Source organism: Schistocerca serialis, chromosome 1 (genome assembly GCF_023864345.2).
Source record: "Schistocerca serialis cubense isolate TAMUIC-IGC-003099 chromosome 1, iqSchSeri2.2, whole genome shotgun sequence".
Lineage (NCBI taxonomy): Eukaryota > Metazoa > Arthropoda > Insecta > Orthoptera > Acrididae > Schistocerca > Schistocerca serialis.
In genome coordinates, this window is record NC_064638.1 from 176,382,919 (window position 1) to 176,399,099 (window position 16,181).

Genomic DNA, 16,181 nt, shown 5'->3' on the forward strand with positions numbered 1-16,181 from the left:
TTCCTGTTGCCCGGAAGAAGTCATTTCCAGTATTTCTGGCAGTTGACGTTGGCCGCCTGCGAGCCGACAGCAGGAGGAAACGATCCTGCACTGGTGTTGTCATACGAGGACGACCATTGCGAGATCTGTAGTTCCCATTTACCGTCTCCCTTTACTTTCTCCAGACCTTGGACACACCAATCTGAGTGGTATGAAACCGGTCGGCAACATCTTGCCGGCCGTTGTGGCCGAGCGGTTCTAGGCGCCTCAGTGCGGAACCGCGCTGCTGCTACGGTCGCAGGTTCGAGTCCTGCCTCGGGCATGGATTGTGTGGTGTCCTTAGATTAGTTAGGTTTAAGTAGTTCTAAGTCTAGGGGACTGATGACCTCAGATGTTAAGTCCCATAGTGCTTAGAGCCAGTTGAACCATTTGGCAACATCTTGCTGTGTACGATCTACTGAAAGTAAAGTAACTATCCTGACTCTATCGAAGTGTTGTATGTGCCTATTTGGCATGTTATTGCAGTGCTGGACGCAAACTGAATAAAGCTGTTGTTGATACTGGACTGTTAGTGGTGTGCCGCTGCAGCGGTGTTATGTTTGCATGACTGTGAAACGGCCACAAAGCATGCCAGTAGGAAACACTGTCCACTTTATGGGCTCTAACTAATATATTCAGTGTCCAGGTCAATGAACCATCTAGTATCGTAGGCAACATTTTAGGATACTATTCCGAACTTTTGTTGAGCAGTGTATCTCTGTGTCCCGTCAGACATCATTAGCAGAGGGGCAAAGTGTGGTTGAAAAAATAAAGAAAGGAGTCTACTCGAACTCGTACCTTTATGGCTTATTGAACGACGTTTACCAGTAGAGTCTGTTGTGACTTGGCAAGACAGCCAAGTCACTATGCGAGGATGCCGAAAGGCACGCGTTAAGCTCACGCAGACTGGCGTGAGGTCTGGAACAGTTAAGGAAATTTATAGTAGCAAATAAAGTACGTAGTTGATGTAATACTTAAGTTTAATCCATAACTGGAGAACATCGCTCTTGATGATACATAATTACAATCTCAATATAAACTGGTAATGGCGCCTTGCTAGGTCGTAGCAAATGACGTAGCTGAAGGCTATGCTAACTATCGTCTCGTCAAATGAGAGCGTATTTGTCAGTGTAGCATCGCTAGCAAATTCTGCTGTACAACTGGGGCGAGTGCTACGACGTCTCTCTAGACCTGCCGTGTGGTGGCGCTCGGTCTGCAATCACTGACAGTGGCGACACGCGGGTCCGACGTATACTAATGGACCGCGGCCGATTTAAAGGCTACCATCTTGCAAGTGTGGTGTCTGGCGATGACACCACAGAGTCCAAGTAAGTACAGGACTGTAACCACTCGAGTGGACAACACCACTTCCTCCAGAACTTCCGCATCCTTCAGTTTCATCAGGTTGTACAGATAGGCGGACTTAGAGTTCTGAAAGGCATTCGGTTTTCCTGGTGCCCTAAATGAACAACTCAATCTGTGACAACTGGCCAGCGGCCAGGTTTTGTGTCTAGGACTGTACAGTGTGACAGGGAGTTAGTAGGATTTATAAGTAAGGGTGCGGATTTAGTTTTCTGGAAGTGGGCAGAGCGTAAAGTTTCGTTAGGATAGAGCAGAATGTATGTTGTCCTCGACTGCAAGTGTTCATCAGAGATAAGAGTATCGTCAGGACTGCCCCAGGAAAGTGAGAGAGGACCACTGTTGTTCTCTATATACATAAATTATTTGACTGACAGGGTGGGCAGCAATGTGCGATTATTTGCCAATGATGCCGTGGTAAACGGTAAAGTGTCGAAGTTAAGTGACTGTGGGAAGATACAAACGACTTAGACAAAATTTCCGTTGGTGTGATTAATGGCAGCTACCCCTAAATGTGCAAAAAATTATGTTAATGCTGGTCGGTAAGAAGATGAAACCTGTAATGTTCGGGTACAGTGTTACTAGTATTCTGCTTGACACAGTCAGTTCGTTTAGATATCTGAGCATAACGTTACAAAGCGATATGAGAACAACCGTGTTATAACTGTGGTAGGAAAAGCGAATGGCGACTTCGGTTTATTGGGAGAATTTTAGGAAAGAGCGGTTCACCTATAAAGGAGACCCCAAATAGGAAGCTGGTGCGGCCTATTTTTCAGCACTGCTCGGGTGTTTGGGATCCATACCAGATCGGATTGGAGGAAGACATCGAAGCATTTAAGAGGCGAGCTGTTATGTTTGTTACCACTAGGTTCGAACAACACGTTAATATTACGGAGATGCTTCGGGAACTCAAATGGGAATCTCTGGCGACGTTCTTTTCGAGAAATACTTTTGAGAAAATTTAGAGAACCGGCATTTGAAGCTGAGTTCCGAACGATTCAACAGCCACCAAAATATATTGCGCGTAAGGACCACGAACATAAGATACGAGGAGACATACAGCCATTAGTTCCTCCCTCGTTGTTTCCGAATGGAACAGGAAAGGAAATGAAAAGTAGTGGCTTAGGGTATACGCTCTCCCACGATCCCTCGGTGGCATGCGGAGTATCTATGTAGATGTACATGTAGATGTAGATGTAGGACATGGTGGAATATGTTAGTAGAGGCGCAATAGTGTATTATGTTTGGAAACAACTGTGGAAAGAATAGGGTTTTCTAGAGTCGAGTTTGTGGATAGTGAAGCAGATCAGTAATGAATGATAACAGTTAATGAACGAAATTTGTCTAGATATATGGAGAGACTACGTTTTACTGAAACACTCAGAACTGACGCCCGCCCACTCTCCTGGTTGGCCCGATGCAGAAGTGCCGGAGATGAGCTCCGCCCCGCACCCAGGTGGGCCAATATTGGTGAAGCAGCTGCGGCCCACCGTGCTCAGAGTTTTACGGCCTCCGGTAGCCCCCTTGCCCGCCCCCGGCCACTCCCTGGTAGGCCTTCGGCGCATCCGGCACTTCCCTTTTGCTGTATGCAGCACAGGGATGGTGGGGCGCCAGGTGGGCACTGCCAGCTGTACAAGAGGAAAGCCTCAGACAAGGTCAATCGATTTGGGTGATTTTTTGACAGGTTGCTTGTGTACCATCTCAAATGCAGCACTGTAAGATATGTTTGCTGACTAAACCTCTATTTTTGGGAGAACGATCCTAAAATTTCATTGTGTGCAGTCGGCTCAAAATTTCCGGCATCCATAGATAACTAAAAACTGAGCATTTTTCCTCGTTATATCTTACGTCTGCAAATGCTTAATTATCGCCACCCACGTACCAATAACATTAACGCCCTTCACACGAAGTGGAGTGGCCGAGCAGCCAAAGCGACTGAGTGAGAGCTGGTGACCTGTTTTCGAATTCCACGTGAGCTCTGCAGTTTAGTTTTTATTTTCATTTTCCTCTGTATCGAAATAGGTGGCTACAGAAGAGTTAACATTTTTATCCTCCGCTAATCCAATTTCTTTGAGAAATTTATTTACCTGCCCTGATATTATTGCTACACATACACACATTATATATACAGAGTGATAGTAATTAAACTATCAAAACGCTGTGGAAATAACACCACTGGTCAGAATGATATCAAATTGCAACGGAATATTATCGGTGAAGGGGGGAAACGTGTGGAAGAAAAAAAAATACTGTGAAAATTGATCAATAGATGGTGCTGTATGTGTCAGAATATGTAAATGAAAACACCTGTCATGCGCACGACCCACTGAAGTTGCCATAAACACGCAGGGTACACGGCTTTTCCTCCTTTCGCTTCTGTGACGTTCGCCATGACTGTCTCAATTTTGGATCGCGCTCTGCTTCAAATGGTTCAAATGGCTCTGAGCACTATGGGACTCAACATCTTAGGTCATAAGTCCCCTAGAACATAGAACTACTTAAACCTAACTAACCTAAGGACATCACACACACCCATGCCCGAGGCAGGATTCGAACCTGCGACCGTAGCAGTCCCGCGGTTCCGGGCTGCAGCGCCAGGACCGCTGCGCTCTGCTTGTAAAGCTCTTTATTACAAGAATGATGGCTGCGTACACGTCGCACTGCAAAAGTTCCGGACACTGAAGAGTTTGAAAAAAGGCGTTACTCGGATGACTGCCGTAGGTCTGGAGAAAATGGTTCGTAAATTCGAAAAGACGGTTTCTTTTGGTGTGCAACCTGGTAGAGGGAGGAAACGAATTGATTAGACGACAGTGCAAGCAGTAGCCACAGCAGTACAGGAGGAGACGAGTGGTGGTGTGTAAACGTGTAGTGCACGGAGAAATGCCCGAACATTGACATACCCGTGAGCACGATGCGTAAAATCCCACGAAACATCCTTCTTTGTTATCCATTCAAAATTACCCATGTGCACGAGTTGCTTCCTGTTGACCTGCCAGCAAGAGAGACCTTTGCTTTAGAACTTCTTGCTTGCATGGACGTGGACAATGACTGGCCGTGGAAGATTTTGTGGACAAAAAATGGTTCTGAGCACTATGGGACTTAACATCTGAGGTCATCAGTACCCTAGAACTTAGAACTACTTAAATCTAACTAACCTAAGGACATCACACACATCCATTCCCGAGGCAGGATTTGAACCTGCGTCCGTAGCGGTTGCGCGGTTCCAGACTGACGCGCCTAGAACCGCTCGGCCACACCGGCCGGCCTTTTGTGGACAGACGAAGCTCACTTCCATCTGACAGGATATGTCAATACACAGAATTGTCGAATGTGGGAAAATGAACCAGTTCTACTTCATCCTGAAAAGGTCATTGTGTGGTGCGGGTTTACGGCATCATTTATCCTAGGGCCATATTATTTCGAAGAGACAGGTGCTTCCGGTCCCGCCACCTGTACCGTCACTGGTAAGCGCTATGAGTGTCTATTGCGCAACCACGTCAGTCCAGCTCTCCAACAGCGTGGATGTGTGGATGGGATCATTTTTATGCAAGATGGCGCACCTCCGCACATTGAAAATCCAGTTAAGCAGCTACTGAAGCGCCATTTCGGAAATGCTAGAATTATCAGCCGCCATTTCCCAACAGCCCCGCCGTCCCGATCACCCTATCTTAATCATGTGACTTCTGGCTGTCGGACTGTCTGAAAGATGTCTCGTTCAGTGTACCGATTGCAAACTTAGCTGCATTGAAGGGCAGCCATTGCGCAACACATTCTGAACGTGACCAGGGAAACACTTCGATCAGTTGTGGAACATGCTGTTTCTCGATTCAGCATATTGCAGGAAACGGCGGACAGCATATTGAACATGTTTTCGCCAGTCAGACGGAAATTAACAATCCAACTTAATTGACGCTTTTTATGCGGTTTTTGGCGTCAGGACAATTAAAATCCGATCTGATTTATGCTTTTTGAGCGGTTTTTGGACTTAGGACAATTAAAAACCGATCTGAGTGATGTTTTGTATGCGGCTTCTTTGCCTCAGGACAGTTAAAAACTGATGTTTCCTATACGATGTGCTATGACTTTGCCGTGGTGGATGGGCCTAAGTAACGGGACAGTATCACACCTGTACACACAGTTTTTTTAACGTCAGACGTACACCTTAGGCATTGGTGAATGATTCATTTGTCATTTGTAGTCGACCACCATTAAATTATGATGCTTACAGCGCCATCTATTGCTACATCTTGTATCTATATATTTTTCTTCTGCCATACGTTTTCCCCCTTCTCCGATAATATTCCCTTACAATTTGACGTCTTTCTGACCAGTGGTGTTATTCCTACAGCGGTTTGAAAGTTTAACTTTAATTATAGTCACCCTGTATACAACCTACGAACTGGAGAGACGGATTTCCGACTGGAAATGGGGGAACAAAGGTCATGTGATCTTGTGTCCAGAAATGGACGGTGTGCATGCAACCACAAATCGTCGCAGAACACAGTACAAAGATACATCGTATCCATGTCACAACAAATATTCAAAGTGGCTTCACGGGACTGCAGGTGATAGGGATAGTTGCGGGTGTCAAGCAGGATACACTTAATCCTACTTTGTGTTGCATGTTGACGGACAACTTTTCTGCACTTGTACTAGGTTTATCTCAGTATACTGTATAACCTGGTCCTCCAAATCTGGTGCACGCACAGTCCGCCGCCTCCCTGCACGTTTGTCTGCCTGAAAGGACCCATGATCACACAAGCATCCGAAAACGTCTTGAAAGGTTCTGTGATGTGGTTCATGAGGGTACTTGGTGTAGCCGTGCTGCCTCTTGACGGTTTCCATCTGGTTGCCCGTACACAAACACCATTTCGACTTGTTTCCAGCATGAGTACAGGACCATTCTGATGCTTACAGTACGCTGCGTCAAACACATAACCTGCAACACATGAGGAACACACGGCACGCGGTCAGAGGAACTGCATGTGATCGCATAGATCTTATAATTAAATTTTCCCGGAGACAATTAAGTCTCATCTTTATCTACAATAATGCTGGAAACTGAAGAAATGAATTAAAATTTGTGCCGCGGCCCGGTCTCGAACCTCGGTCTTCTTGGTTACTAGGCAGAAATAATAGTGACAATATAAGGGGTAAATAAGCCGGAGATAGGAATTGAAGTTTGTGTTGGCGAGTTAATTCGTGCAGTAACGTAGACCATGGTGCTGTGGTGGTGTAATGTCAGCATTTCTGTCTACTAAGCAAGCAGCCGCGGAATAGAGTCCTGGCCGCTGCAAAATTTTAATTCATTTCTTCAGTTTCCAACATTATCGTAGAGGAACTGCCTTTCTTCAGCGCCATCTACTGTGGTAACGATGCATTTTATATCATTGCCTGACAGAAAAGTAAAGCACCGAGAACGAGAGGGGGAAGTGAATTAAAACGTCATGGTTTAGGAGGGTTAGTGATGCTGTTTCAGTGATCAGTCAGATTCTAAAGAACTCGAAAAACTTGGTGGTAGAAGCACACTTAATAGTACCACATTGCGACCCATCTGGCCTGAATATATACAGCGATTCGGTTGGGAAGGGTGGTAAGGTGGTCCACAAACTGCTGTAACACGTCCGGGGATAACTTAATAGACTGGGACAGAGCTGACAGGCGAGCTGGCCCCACACGTGTTCTATCAGGCAAACATCAGGGAATATTTCTGGGCCGCGCGGAATTAGCCGTGCGGTCTAAGGCACTGCAGTCATGGACTGTGCGGCTGGTCCCGGCGGAGGTTCGAGTCCTCCCTCGGGTATGGGTGTGTGTGTTTGTCCCTAGGATAATTTAGGATAAATAGTGTGTGAGCTTAGGAACTGATGATCTTAGCAGTTAAGTCCCATAAGATTTCACACACATTTGAAGATTTTTTTGAATATTTCTTGCTGCCGAGAATTCTTCCGGGTTGTATGGCTGTGGTCCATGGAACTCTTCTATCCCTGACGTTCACTGTGTCTGCAAGTGGAGTATATAAGATTCCGTGTACATGTGGTAGGGTCTACATTGGAACTACAAAGTTAAATGTGATTACACGGTTGAAGGAACATAAAAGGCTTTGCCGACTAGGGAAAACAGACAAGCCAGCCGGGGCGGTACATTCTCTTCAGTCGGGTGACCACGTAGTGAAATTTTCGGAATCTGAAGTTTTATGTACTATGACGAACTATTATGCACTGCTATACAGGATGTTACAAAAAGGTACGCCCAAACTTTCAGGAAAAATTCCTCACACACAAATAAAGAAAAGATGTTATGTGGACATGTGTCCGGAAACGCTTAATTTCGATGTTAGAGCTCATTTTAGTTTCGTCAGTATGTACTGTACTTCCTCGATTCACCGCCAGTTGGTCCAATTGAAGGAAGGTAATGTTGACTTTGGTGCTTGTGTTGACATGCGACTCATTGCTCTACAGTACTAGCATCAAGCACATCAGTACGTACCATCAACAGGTTAGCGTTCATCACGAACGTGGTTTTGCAGTCAGTGCAATGTTTACAAACACGGAGTTCGCAGATTCCCATTTGATGTATGGATTAGCACGGGGCAATAGCCGTGGCGCGGTACGTTTGTATCGGGCCAGATTTCCAGAACGAAGGTGTCCCGACAGGAAGACGTTCGAAGAAATTGATCGGCGTCTTAGGGAGCACAGAACATTCCGGCCTATGACTCGCGACTGGGGAAGACCTAGAAAGACGAGGACACGTGCAATGGACGATGCAATTCTTCGTGCAGTTGACGATAACCCTAATGTCAGCGTCAGAGAATTTGCGGCTGTACAAGGTAACGTTGATCACGTCACTGTATGGAGAGTGCTACGGGAGAACCAGTTGTTTCCGCACCATGTACAGCGTGTGCAGGCACTATCAGCAGCTGATTGGCCTCCACGGGTACACTTCTGCGAATGGTTCATGCAACATTGTGTCAATCCTCATTTCAGTGCAAATGTTCTCTTTACGGATGAGGCTTCATTCCAACGTGATCAAATTGTAAATTTGAAGAGAGGTAATAAAATGAGCTCTAACATGGAAAGTAAGCGTTTCCGGACACATGTCCACATAACATATTTTCTTTCTTTGTGTGTCAGGAATGTTTCCTGAAAGTTTGGCCGTACCTTTTTGTAACACCCTGTATAGAGAAGCCATCGAAATACATAAACATGGGGATAATTCTAACAGATAAGAAGAAGCTATGAAACTTAGTGATATATGGACAGTGGCGCTACAGAATTGATGAGAAGTTTTTAACTTTGACGTAATATGATCGATAGTTATATTTTATCCTTAACAAGGTTTATCTCGGCTATCACGTGAAATCCAGACCACACCCACTTTTCCACGGTATTTAGGTCGTTCTTCGACGACCGACTCGCCCGTCGGCAAGTCTCAGCACAACCAGGAGGATCTCCGAAGATGTCCAACGCAGCTTTGGACGAAACGTCAGGGATAGAAGAGTTCTATGGACCACGGTCATACAACCCTGAAGAATTCTCGGCAGCTGAATCATCTGGTCGTGAAAGCCTTCATTGCATAATATTTCTGGCCACAGGAGCACCTCAGCTCAACTCAGCAAGTTCATAGAGACGGGTGCCGTGTGCGGACGAGCACTGATCTGTTGAAAAACCGCACCTCGATAGCGTCATACAAGAGGTAACACGTGAGGACACAGCAGATCTGCGACGTACCGTTGTTAGATCAGATTCCCCTCATGACCCCCAGCCGTGATCTGAAGTCGTACCCACTGTCTCTACACACCATAACCTCAGAAATGACACCGCTGTGTCCCTCCAAAACGTTCGAAAGAAGGGACGTCAGCCCAGGTCACCGCCATATTCGCTGACGATAGTGCAGATCAGCTATTCACTGCTGACCACAATATTCAACAATAGGCCACGCATCCCGACCACCCCACGACTCCGAACGCAGCCGTTTGTTTTGTGATGTTAATGGCATCCTACCAATGAGACGGTGCTTCCCTAGTATGCCCATGTTAGTCTCTGACCAATGGCGCACACAGATTGATGCAGGGAATCAATCCTCTACCTGCTCCCGGATGGCACTCGAAGACGTGGTTACGGTGTACTTGGGGCACTGTACGGCGATCCTCCCATCTAGTGGACGGAACAGATTACATTTTATAGAGTTTTCTCCCCCTACAGTGGCCATCGGCATTGTGACTTGAGGCGGCGACTGACCAGGCATACCTGGTGCGATGCATCTAGGACACGTTTCTAATCTCGCACTGCACTGTAAGAAATTTTTTATTACCGCGCGAGGTGCCGCAATGGTTAGCACACTGGACAAGCATTCAGGAGGACTACGTTTCGAACTGGCGTCCAGCCATCCTGATTTAGGTTTTCCGTGATTTCCGTAAATCGCTTCAGGCAAATGTCAGGATGGTCCCTTTGAAAGGAGACGGCCGACTTCCCTCCCCATCCTTCCCTAATCCGAAGGGGACCAATGAGGTGGCTATTTGGTCCATTCCCCGAATCAACAAATTAATCAAATTGTTTATTGTTATTGTTTGACAATGCGTGCGAGATATCGTCGACAACAGGAATGGACGCCGCGCGCAACACAACACACGTAGGCTGCTATGAGTAAATTTATCGAGGGTCGTTTTCTTATTTGTCTTTGTAGCATTTTTCTTTCCGTTACGTACTGGATTTTCCATACTTGGAACTCACGTAAGCTGTTTAAGCGTTATAAAATAGAGACGCAAGTGAGGCAGATAATGTTTGCGACATATTATTGGGTTTTGAGTTTAATGGAGGGCTGAAGGCAGCGAGAGCTCTCAAATCAGTAGTCCCATGTGCGGGGCGAGCGCTTTTCGGCAACACACGTCGGAAAAGAATTTCATTGTTTCAACAAAGATCGTTATGACATGCATGATTTTCGACCGGAATCTGGACGACGAGTATGCGAGCCCTCACATTCCCATTCTGTCCTCCTTGGGTCCACTGTTACATCCGAATGCCCTTCAAATCTGGATACTGCACGATTCCACCAGCTGGGCAAATGTAGACCAACATTGGGGCTCATTAAAAATTGTGTCAGGTGCTGATAACGTTAAGCTACATTTTCATATCCATCGCTGTGATCATTCATTAACTTACACCGTTAGCGCCGCTTGAATATCCTACCACGCCTTGTAACAACATTAAAGACAAACAGCACTAATGCACATTGGCGGCCATTCTACCTGTCACTGAAAATTGTAACTCTGGTAATTTACATTCCCGCCGATTGTGTGCGAACCTAAAATCACGTTCGACAATGCCTTCCGGAAGATTCACTGTTTTATAGACAGTGTACAAGCAGGGTATTTCCGCAAGAGAGTGCTAAAATGTGACAGGACATAGAGAATGCTCCACTGAGCGCTTTTAGGTAGGGAATCTGGGGTCGGAGAAGCCAGCTTAAGGAGATATGGAAGTAAACTTGTCTCCTTCTTTGTCTAGCATTACCGCTGTCCAGTTTATTTCAACTAAGATGTGTACACGCTTACACGTAGTGTGCTGTTTATTTACATGTAAAGCCTTGGCCGGCATTGTAGGTAACAATGGGCCATATCTTCTACCACGCCTTCTGAATGGCCACCTGTACTTGAGGTTCGTGCAAAGAGTTCTACCTGAGTTGTTGAAGAACGTTAACTTGGGTGTTCGTGAGAGGATGTGGATACAATATGACGGCGCACCGCATCACTTCACTGCACATATCCGGAACCAACCTAAAGCTGTATTTCCTAATCGCTGGTACGGAATAGGAGTCACTTGCGTATGAGATCCCAGTGGATACGGAGATGGAATTAGTTGCCAGAATTGTAGCTGGCTGTGACGCGATTCGAAACAAACCAGTCATGTCTGTCAGGGTGCCTCAGAATCTTGCTCGCCGATGTCATGCTTGCACTGAGGTTGATGACCGTCACTTTCAGCTTATTTTGTAAGATACATCACAAATGGTACTCTCATTGTGTCAGTGATGGTATTTACGGTTAACTGTATCTAATGTAAATAAAATATTACACAGTGACGTGATTTTATTTCTATTATCTCCTTAAGTTGGCTTCTCCGACCCCATGTTCGCTATCTCAAATCGTTCAGAGGAGTATCTTCCACGTCCTGTAAAATTTTTGCACGATCGTACGGGAACACCCTGTATACCTATACACAAAATAAGTGGCAAAACTGCAACGTTCAAGAATTGATACAGTTATTTTTGAAAGGGCCTTACTCCAAATTTTGGCAAAAATGAATTAGGAAAGGTACCAGGTTCCATACACATAGATACAGTTTTCTACATGAAAAGGGCATTATTCCACGTATTGTAAATATATTTTTGACACTTCGTTACAGCGACGTCATTTCTGAAAGATCTTTACTTCAGGAATAATGCCGTTTTAATTGTGATCACTTTCGAATGCCATCGAATCGATTACCTAATGCATTATGCGTTGCGTTTCGCTTTTCGTAGTTGAAGTCGTATGTTGAACGACACTGCTAAGTCGAATGCATAACATGAAAAATGATTCTGTAACGCATACACTATGCGATCAAAAGTATTTCGGACACCCCCAGAAACATACGTTTTTCATATTAGGTGCATTGTACTGCCACCTGCTGCCAGGTACTTCATATCAGCGACCTCAGTAGTTATTAGACATCGTGAGAGAGCAGAATGGGGCGCTCCGCGAAACTCACGGACTTTGAACGTGGTCAGGTGACTGGGTGTCACTTGTGCCATACGACTGTACGCGAGATTTCCACACTCATAAACATCCCTAGGTCCACTGTTTCAGATGTGATAGTGAAGTGGAAACGTGAAGGGGCGCGTACAGCACAAAAGCGTATAGGTCGACCTCGTCTGTTGACTGACAAGAGACCGCCGACGGTTGAAGAGAGTAGTAATTTGTAATAGGCGGACATCTATCCAGACCAGACAAAGGAATTCCAAACTGCATCAGGATCAACTGCAAGTACTATGACAGTTAGGCGGGAGGTGAGAAAACTTGGATTTCATGGTCGAGCAGCTGCTCATAAGCCATACATCACGCCAGTAAATGCCAAACGACGGCTCGCTTGGTGTAAGGAGTGTAAACATTGGACGACTGAACAGCGGAAAACGACTCACGATACACAGGGGGCTGAACGTCATCTGCCAGCGTGTGTAGTGCCATCAGTAAAATTCGGAGGAGGTGGTGTTATGGTGTGGTCGTGTTTTTCATGGAGGGTGCTTGCACCCCTTGCTGTTTTGCATGGCACTATCAGAGCACAGGCCTACATTGATGTTTTAAGCACATTATTGCTTCCCACTATTGAAGAGCAATTCGGTGATGGTGGAGTGGTTACACGACAATAACACTCCTGTAATGGACTGGCCTGCACAGAGACCTGACCTGAATCCTGTAGAACACCTTAAGGATGTTATGAAACACCGACTTCGTGCCAGGCCTCACCGACCGAAATCGATACCTCTCTATAGTGCAGCACTCCGTGAAGAATGGGCTGCCATTTCCCAAGAAACTTTCGAGCACCTGATTAAACCTATGTCTGCGAGAGTGGAAGCTGTCATAAAGGCTAAGGGTGGGCCAACACCATATTGAATTCCAGCATTACCGATGGAGAGCGCCACGAACTTATAAGTCATTTTCAGTCAAGCGTCCGGATACTTTTGATTACATAGTGTACAAGTAGCCAGAAGAGCTCATAGAATATACATTGAGAAATAATATTGTGAAATCAGTGCAAGTGCTTCGAAACATCGTACGTTCACCATAAAGATAATAGAAACTCAATATATGTAAAACTTCCTTGTCGAACGACTCAGAACATTGGATGCTCCAAAGTGCCAGAAAGTCAGTTTTCAACCATGTTTCTTTATACATTTTGAGCATAGTAAGCTATAGCAGCTTGTTGTGGCATAATTCTTTTATTTCTGGAAGTGTCCGTTGTTTTTAATTTTGAAAAGGCTTACACTGTAACATAGTAAGTTACAGTCTCGTGTTGTGACTTAATTCGATATTTTATTTCTGGAAGTCTCTGTTCTTTTTGATTTTGAAAACGCTGATACTGTACCAGTGACTATTAGCAGGAACAAAATGCAAGACCTTCAACGTTTACTTGATTACGTTCAGCCTGAATACAGGTATTTCTATGATGATTTGATGAAATGACCAACAAGTAATACTGCTGCTGGTACTGCTGCAGATAATGATCAATGAAATCATTTTGTGTGTACTTTGATTGGAGTTACAGAACAGTGCAAATGTGTGAGTAAAAATGAAACAACTTAAAGCACTACTAAATACGTGCATCTGAATTATTTCCTTAAGAAAAGGATCTTTTTCCAAGATTTGGGACTTATTTTTTTAAGGACATTGCAAAACCCAGCAACTGCAGTAAGGGCAAAACATCCATTTTATTCTGTTCATTAAACATCGGAAAGTCTGTCTTGTTACATTTGATATATTCACCGGCAGAATGTTTTCCTACGTTCCTGAAAACGTAAGATTTTGGAGTAAGGTCCTTTCAAAAATGGCTGTATCAGTTGAGGATTTGCTAAATGATATGAGGCGAATGGACGGTTGACGTTCGACCACTGTTTCCTTTATGGTGGCCTTGGATTTCCCGATGTAGATGTCTTCGCCTCGAAAAAGTACGGGAAACGTCTGCCTTGCTTAAAAGAATCTGAACGTTCGTCGTCAACACCTTGCTGCACCATACGCACAATACTGTAATTCATCAACTGACTGATTTAGTCCAGGTAGTAAAATCTCTTTCTCATTAATTAAGGACGTGAAATGCTGACGTGTACAATGGTTCAAATGGTTCAAATGGCTCTGAGCACAATGGGACTTAACTGATGTGGTCATCAGTCCCCTAGAACTTAGAGCTACTTAAACCTAACTAACCTAAGGACATCAAACACATCCATGCCCGAGGCAGGATTCGAACCTGCGACCGTAGCTGTCACGCGGCTCCAGACTGTAGTGCCTAGAACCGCATGGCCACTCCGGCCGGCTGACGTGTACAATGCAGCGGTAGCCTTCGACTCAACCAGAAGACGACAGTAAGTTTCAGAGCCTAAATAGAGGGTACTGCAACTTTACTGGAACCGAAATATCGGGGGAAGCCCGTTAAGTTCCCGTTTCCTATGCTGTAAAGTTGGCTGCTACTCAGAAGGCCGCTGAACTTACACGCTTTAGAAGAGAGGCTTGTGTTGGTGCTTGGTCTGAGGTTCTCATCTAGGACGGCTTGTGTATGTGTATGTGTGTGTGTGTGGAGCGGCGACAATGGAACAGCTCGCAGGGCGTGTCGTACCAGACCCGCCCCCCCCCCCCCCCCACACCACTTCCGCCAACCTCACCCCGAGCCGTGGCGCACAATAGCCTCTCCAGGTCCGCTCGTTTTTGCGCTTTTCGCCGTCGTCGGAATAACGTCTCTATCTCTACGGCCTCACTTCTGGTACAGCGCGCCAACCTTAGGTAGGCTAACGCTGCGTTCCCTTTGCAGTAGCCCTAAAGTATGTTTCACCTCTCACTCCGTTTTTCTTTCGGATTATTTAAGCTTTACAACCTTATCTTTCTTCTATCTCTTGTTCTCTTTTTTCTGGCCTTTTCTTGGTTTTCTCATTGCTTTCCATCCTCAAATACCACCCGTGAAACAAACAGGAAATGAGGGAGGACCTGGCAAATAATACGGGATAAAATCTACGCTACACACAAGGAGATGGAGCACAATTCCACCTTAACTTGCAGTAACTTACGGTGCAGTGACTGAGGGCAGCTTTGTGGACGTCGGATGTGGATGTAGATGTGTATGAAGGGACAGAGACCAGCCTGAGTGTGACATTAGCTGATCCCGCTCATCGGCCAATGCCAAGACTGATTCTATGTGTCCACCAGAGTAAAGCAACGAAGAAGCTACTAAATCTCACAGAACAAAATTTACACGACACGCAAGCGATGGCGCGGAAATTGCATATGAAACTGACAGCATCCGTCCTCAGTGATATGATGACAACGATACGTGAAGGTATACAAGACAAGAACTGAAAATTTGAACCAAGATTCGGACTCGAACCCGATTTTTTGTTACTGCGAGTAGTCGCCTGAACCACCAAACGTATACAAGGTTTAGTGAACATTTGGTTGTTGTAGCGAGAGCGAATACCGTAACTCCCAAATCCACCAAAAATAGAGGACAAATACATCTAATCAAAAAAGTAGGTAAAAATTCGTTTGACGTCTTCCTGAGAGAGAATCTCCACTGCTTCCAAATTAACCTTGTATGAATAGACTAAATGTGGCTTTAAATCACAGGAATAGTATCGACAGCCGTTGAAAGATTTATACGAAATAAATTAAAAAACGATGGAGCTGATCCCCTTTCGTATACAAAAGGCGTCAGGACACCACCAAATTCAAACGAACCCAGACACCTCAAAATTGGTGATCTTTTACATAATCTTGTAATTTAGCGCGGAGTTCAACGCGAGATGCGTATAATAGTTTCCACAACGAATCTTCGTCTCGAAACCTGGCAGAAAATCCAAAGAGATACTGGTCGTATGTGAAGTATGTTAACTGCAAGACACAATCAAAGCTTTCTCTGCGTGATAACAATGGAAATCCTATCAATGACAGTTCTGCTAAAGCAGAGTTGCTAAATACAGCCTTCCGAAATTCGTTCACCAAAGAAGACATAGGAAATATTACAGAATTCGAATCAAGAACAGCTGGCAACATGAGTAACTGAGAAGTAGAT